The sequence below is a fragment of the Macaca fascicularis genome, chromosome 13 (genome assembly GCF_037993035.2).
Source record: "Macaca fascicularis isolate 582-1 chromosome 13, T2T-MFA8v1.1".
Lineage (NCBI taxonomy): Eukaryota > Metazoa > Chordata > Mammalia > Primates > Cercopithecidae > Macaca > Macaca fascicularis.
This window is the reverse complement of record NC_088387.1, coordinates 113,687,929-113,694,997: the sequence shown is the minus strand read 5'-3', so window position 1 is coordinate 113,694,997 and position 7,069 is coordinate 113,687,929. Positions and strand designations below refer to the sequence as shown.

The 7,069-nt window shown below is 45.0% G+C and overlaps 1 long non-coding RNA gene across 1 annotated transcript; it reads right to left on the bottom strand.

Annotated features, from left to right (window-relative positions):
* Window positions 1-3,047: 3,047 nt before the first annotated feature.
* LOC141408379 (uncharacterized) lies at window positions 3,048-6,679 on the bottom strand. Its single transcript, XR_012422706.1, has 2 exons — window positions 6,117-6,679; window positions 3,048-5,353 (listed from the first exon to the last, which is right to left on the bottom strand). It is a non-coding gene; the product is annotated as an uncharacterized lncRNA (long non-coding RNA).
* Window positions 6,680-7,069: the final 390 nt, after the last annotated feature.

Genomic DNA, 7,069 nt, shown 5'->3' with positions numbered 1-7,069 from the left:
ATACAAAAAACTAGCCGGGCGAGGTGGCGGGCACCTGTAGTCCCAGCTACTCGGGAGGCTGAGGCAGGAGAATGGCATAAACCTGGGAGGCGGAGCTTGCAGTGAGCCGAGATCCAGCCACTGCACCCCAGCCTGGGCAACAGAGCAAGACTCCATCTCAAAAAAAAAAAAATGCCAAGAAAATTTAGCTGGGCATGGTGGTACATGCCTGTAATCCCAGCTACTAGGGAAGCTGAGGCACAAAAATCATTTGAACCCGGGAGGCGGAGGTTGCAGTGAGCCAAGATCACACCACTGCACTCCAGCCTGGGTGACAGAGCGAGACTGTGTCTCAAAAAACAAACAAAAGAAATATATACATACATATATTTCATAAGGCTTATTGCTTCTTCACTAAAGGAAGAAGATAAATTGATTTGGTTTCATTAAGTGAGGCATATGGGAGAATTCGCCACATAAGGAAGCAGGAAAAGGAGTCCATTTCCTGAAAGTTTCTTTTTAGAAGCAGGCAGGCTTCTCGCGCACATCTGAGACAAGCTGGCATCCAGGCGTCCTATGGTCTTGCTAAATTTGGTCCCACCTAGATTTTATTAGAGAATTGACCTAAGCAATACACTTTAGGGTCTGTTTTTTTAACTGACAAATCAAAATTGTCTATGCCTTATATTTATATTTTATTTATATTTTTCACAACATCATATGTATATATTGTAAAATGGCTAAGTTGAGCTAGTTAACATATGCAATTCTTCTCATTTTGGTGGTAAGAACTCACATACTTCTCATTTTTGTGGTAAGAACACTTAAATATGGCCTATTAGTAAGATAACATAGTTATTGGTTTATGTAAGAAGCTAAAATCCTCGGGCCATGCATGGTGGCTCCTGCCTGTAATCCTAGCACTCTGGGAGGCCAAGGCAGGTGGATTGTCTGAGCTCAGGAGTTCAAAACCAGCCCCAGGGAACACGGTGAAACCCCATTTCTACTAAAATACAAAAAAATTAGCCAGGAGTGGTGGCATCCGCCTGTAATCACAGCTACTTGGGAGGCTGAGGCAGGAGAATAACATGAACCTGGGAGGCACTTGTTGCAGTAAGCCGAGATTGCACCATTGCACTCCAGCCTGGGTGACAGAGCAAGACTCCATCCCGGGGGAAAAAAAAAGACAAAGCTAAAATCCCCAGTAAAGGAATCCTTGCTCCAAATTAGAAAATATTTTATTTAAAAAATTATGCTTTAAAAAATCCCAGTTAAAAGGATGCCATTACCACTGTCCACCCTCAACACATACATGAATTAATTTTAAAAATAAAGCTCATTTCTAAATCCTTACACAAAAGAACCGATTTAAAATGACACGCAATTGGTAGCAGATCCGAACCACAGAGAGCCTCAGCTTGGTGCTCTGCCTCCCCGGCCATGTGAGGACACAGCCCTCTTGGACTTCTAAACTGCCCCTCAGGAAGCAGAGCAGCATGGAAACAGCACGAAAACCAAGCCAGCCTTTCCATTCACCAGAGGTTTTCATTCCTATTCAATACACTGGACAAAGTCATCCACAGAGCAACTAAATTACTTCCTGATCTTTCTTAAAGTATTTCAGTTCTCAGGCAGACCCAGAGCATACAAAGTTGTGTCCAAAATCATCACTCTACCTCCAGGTTTCTCTGTAACCAGCAATTTACTAAAAGTACTTCCTGGGCCTCAAGGTAGGAACTTTATGAGCTTCGGATTCTGCAGCCTCCCAGTCTAACCAAAGTTACACATGATCATTAGTTTCATGTCTCAACTTGACTGGACTACGAGATGCCCAGATAGTTGGTAAAACTATTTCTGGGGTGCCTGGGACAGCGTTTCCAGAACAGATTCGCATTTGAATCAGTGTACTGAGTAAGGAACACCAACCCTCATCAATGTGAGTGTCATCATCTGTCCAATGAATAGAGTAAAAGGTGAAGGAAGGGTGAGTTCACTCCCTCTGCTTGAGCTGGAACATCCTTCTTCTCTCACCCCCTGACACTGGCACTTCTCATTCTCTGGCCTTCAGACTTGCACTAAATTCCCCACCAGCTTTCATGGCTCTCCAGCTTGTAAATGGCAGATCGTGAAACGTCTGGACCTCCACAACCCTGGGAGCCATTAACATTGTGAACCTCCCCAAGTGTCTATCTCTATATGTCCTATCGGTTACGTTTCTCTTAGAGAACCCTGACTAATACTGTATACTTCCCAATGCCTGCTTCGATTCTCAAAAGAAAGCCGAATCTGATTTGTACGGTTTTATTAAATAAAGATCTCAATGACAATGTCAATTCAAGTGATTGGAACAGGCAAAACTGAGCCAAAATGCTGTGTGACACTAAAGTTCCAGAAAGATTTATAGCAAAAAGTTATTTTTTATTATTTATATATATTTATTTTAATTTATTTTATTTTTTAGTTGGAGTATTGCTCCCATTGCGCAGGCCAGGGTGCAGTGGCGCAATCTCGGCTCACTGCAACCTCCACCTCCTGGGTTCAAGCGATTCTCCTTCCTCAGCCTCCCAAATAGCTGGGATTACAGGCATGTGCCACCATGCCCGGCCAATGTTTTTGTATGTTTAGTAGAGATGGGGTTTTGCCATATTGACCAGGCTGGTCTCAAACTCCTGACCTCAGGTGATCTGCCTGCCTCAGCTTCTCAAAGTGCTAGGATTACAGGTGTGAGCCACTGCACCCGACTAGCAAAAAGTTATTCTTACTCTGTTTTTCAATCCTACTCTATACCAAGCTGTAATGGGTATACATACATAGACTATAAAGCAATGAGACCCCGTGTTTATATCCCACAGTGATGTCCAAGTTATCTTCAATATGCTATATTCATTGGTTAATGTGAGTACTTGGGAAGTTTCTAATATAACCTTTAATGTATGTGAACAAATTGTCAATAAATCCCAGAATAGACTTTAAGAAGTCAGCATGATTTTTCCCTGCTAGATATCATCTTTAAAAAGGGTAGGAGAAAGTTGTCTGGAAAAAAAAAAAAAAAAAACACACACACACACTTCAGCATGTAAATTAATTTTAAAATGGGCATGGTAGTTTTACATTTTGAAGATAATAGATTAACCAGAAGGAACTGAGAGAGAAAATTATCAAACCTGAATGGGGAAAAAATGCTTTAAAAAATACAGCTGTGAAGAGAGCTGAGTCATTTGTGAGAGAATTTTAAGGCCCTGCAAAAGTCCCGAACATGGTCACAAGTGGTTTACATAAATCCATGTGCCTTCTTCTTCGAGCCAATCAACTGCTCTCCAGCCCTGTGGCGAGTGGCATCGCTAGGATGAGTCGATGACACTGTCACACAGTAGAAAACACAGCCTCCTTTCATCTCGATGATGTGCTTTCTTGCAACTTCATTAAACTGAACCAGAAATCACATCAGACAACAGGGAAGAGACATGGAATGACTTTTGACATGAGATTGAGAGACAGGTGGGTGAGACTTCAAGAAAAATGACACAAAGATAAGAGAGTTTCATATTCAAGATGATCTTACTCTTCTGAAAACCTAAACATCAACGTCTTACGGCCAGAAAGTAAAACTTCTAATGAATAGGATGTGAAAGTCGCCAGACTGACTCCTTGCCTTTCGCCATGACGCTAAATGAAAGCACAGAAAGTCCAACAGCTAAATGAATGTGTAAGATTTCTCAGACAAGATCTCTGAGGTCGCTCTAATACCCAAATGTTGTTAGCAACAATAGAAAGCGCAATTTAAATATGTGATTGGGTGGTTTTTTAAAATACGTTTGGGGCTCTTTTGAGAGTTCTGAAATTTCCATAGCAGCTGCGTACTTCAGACCTGGTGGCATTTGGGGAAATACTTATCAAATCCATACTTGCAGCCAAAGCTGCCTGGGTGAAAACAAATTTTTTCCCTATTGTTAAGTGAAAATTCCATGAGCAAAATATTCTTACATTGTGTCCAGTAGAGCTATATCTTTACACTGAAAATATTACCCTAATGAGCTTGCTTGTAATGTTTACACTGGAAATAACAGAAACATGCAGGCCCTCTCTGTCTTTTTCTCTTCTATGACACTCTCCTCCACTTTGCTGAGAACGTATGAGTAAGCTGGCAAAAAATCAACAGGGACAAAGGGAACTGCTGGCCTCTTGGTTATAGGGGGCCCTTTCGATACCATCCTGCATCTGCAATACACCACCAGTTTCCTCCTCCGTGATGTGGCATTCTTTAAGGAATAGTTTAGAAGGGCCTGACTTAGAACTATGCCAACAGCTCTTGGCACCACTTATTTGCAGACTCTGGCCCAACTGGCTGAAATCAGTCTTTGCTAATTTATCAGCCAGCCTAGGTCTCAGCTGCAGTTTTCAGCTTTGATCAAAGCTGAAGCCCATATCATCGTAACATCATGTGTGAGCCTGGGTCTGGATCAGCAGTGGCTGGGAAGACCAAGGAGAAGCACAGAAGGGACCCGGAGCATGGCTGGGCCACCTGCTCCCCTCATTAGGATGGGATGACATAGTGTAGCTGATTGGCCCAGGGAGAAGGGGGTGTGGGCTGGGGATGGAACAGAGGATGGTTAGAGAGGGGCTCCCAGGAGGCTGGAATTCCATCTCACCGGCTGCCATCTATTAACCTTGACTAAAGACCTGGCACTGGCCTTGGCACTTACAGATGGTTAGAAACCCAGCCCTCAAGGACTCAGAGACCAGAGACTGCTAATTCTAATATAGGTCAGACCTATAAAAGCATGTATGGGGAAGAAATAATCAACCATGGGACTACAGAGAAACAAAGAAATATCAGGACAGACTACAAGGATAGCTTAGCTGCAAATTCACCCCAAAACAGAGAAAATTAGAGGAGAAAAAAGGTTCCAGGACCTTCTCTCCCTTCATTCAAATCCACTTATTAAGCACCTACTAATGCAACCATTTATGAAGCACCTTCTACATGCAAGGCACACAAATATTAATAGATAGAGTTCCAGCCCTCCAGGACTTCAAGACACAAACACAAACAACTGTGGAAAAGATTGCATGGTAATAAGATATTTGCCTGTGCAAAGCACCGTGAGTGAGAGACCCTGTCCAGGGGAGGATCTGGAGGGCTTCCAGGAGAAGTTGCCATTCACAGTGAGCCTTCCAAGGTGAGTAGGGCTTCAACTTGCCAAGATGGGAGGTTAGCTTTGGCTCAACTCTTGGGAGTCTGAAAAGGTAACAATGCCAGGTGTAGAGCTTTCTTCCCTTTCCTGGAGGTTTGAAGGGGGAGGCTCACAGCCTGCAGGCAGTATGGCCTGCGCTCTCTTATGAGACGCATCTCTTTGAGATACAGCTCCTTGCCCTGCAGAAAAGTGCAGCAGTTAACTGGGGCACCAGTGAGACCCGGAATTCTGGGAGAGCACTGGGCAAAACAGAGGCTGACCCAGCCCAGTGGCTCCTGTACCACAACACCCCCGTGACTTTCAGTTCAGTTACAGGCTTCTCAACCTCCCTCCCTCGGTCCTCCTATAAATGACCCACACTGTGTCCCACCTACTGCTCTCCTTAACAGGCTGTGCAACCTCAGGCAACTGCTTGAACTGCTCTATCTCAAATTCGTCCTCTGTAAAATGGAGACCATTAAAACCAGAATCTCATAGGGTCCCACTGAAGAGTCCATGGAGTAGCGCTTCATACAGGATTTAGCCCAGGGCCAGCTCTCAGGAACTTTTGTTATAGTTAATGATCATTTTGTAACTACATGATCTCCACCACACCCACGACTTCACCATACCCCCACATCCGCGTCTGCAGCTCTCTTCTCTTTCCCCATGGCCTGCCCTAGAAGTCTGACAGCCTTATGGGCACCACCCCAAAATTACAACAAACACCTCTGACTCTTCAGACTCCTCAAATTAATTGTCTTTCCTCAACCGTGCCTCCTTCTTCCTTGATCTCGGGGAGGACGTCAGCACCCAGTTCTTCCACAAAAGAGAAGTCAGACGCCAGCATTGACTCGCCCTCTCGTTTCATCCAACAAATAGATCTGATTTACTAGAACCCCTTGGCCGGAAAATCTCCTTCCCCTTCCCATCTGGGAATACCATCTGGGGACTCTTTCTCACCTGCCCAGCCCTGGTGCCCCCAGGCTGGGGTCCCCAGCATGTCTTGCACACGATGGCCAACACACACGTCTGATCATGTCCAAGTCCTGGTTGGAGCCTCCCTGGCTCTCCATGGCTTTCCGGATAAGGCCTGTGCTGCGGTCGGCACCCGAGGCCCTCCCAGTCTCTCCTGCTTTTCTAGCCAGGCCTCCATAAATGTCGGCCTCACGTTTAGTAAAGCATGGGTTCTCCACGAATAACTAGAATGGATGAATGAATGAACCTGCCACTTGGGGTCCTGAAAGAACCGTTCCTCTGGCCATTCTGAACTATTAATATTTCTCATTCCCTTGACATGGCACCCTTGAAGACAGGCCGTGCTTGCCGTGTACCCAGCTAGCTTGCTCCCTGCTGGATTGTCTGCTTCCGGGCCCTTCCCAGGTGGAGACGGTGGCCTCGGTGCCTTCGCGGCACTTCACGTCTGTCTCCCCACTTGGGACGTTATTCCCTAGGCATCAGCTTATTGCTGGGCTTCCCACTAATCTCAGAGTTTCCTAAAGTTAGGAATGATGTCATATTTGCCTAGGAGTCTCTGGGCACTGCCCGGTCTAACGCCGCATTCTGTTAATGATTTATTAACCTGCGAAGGAATGGGCCACGTGCCGATTGTGTCATACAAACAACACAAGCGAAGGGAGACATCAGTGTGGCATCTCTTTTTCCTTTTGGCTTTATTTCCATAGGGCTTTCCAGTATATATGCCCCAATCTGTCTTAGGAGAAGAGAATGGACCTTGGGGGCTTTTTTCCCCTTCCTTTTTCTGCCAGACTCACTTACTGCTGCATTGAGAGACTTTTGGAAGGTTCGCCTTTCCCTCAAATTTCTCATGATGATGAAGAACTATAATTGCCACTGAATGGTCCAGTTTTGCACAGAGGAAGCCAACCAACAGTCACCAGCAGACTTTAAATGCT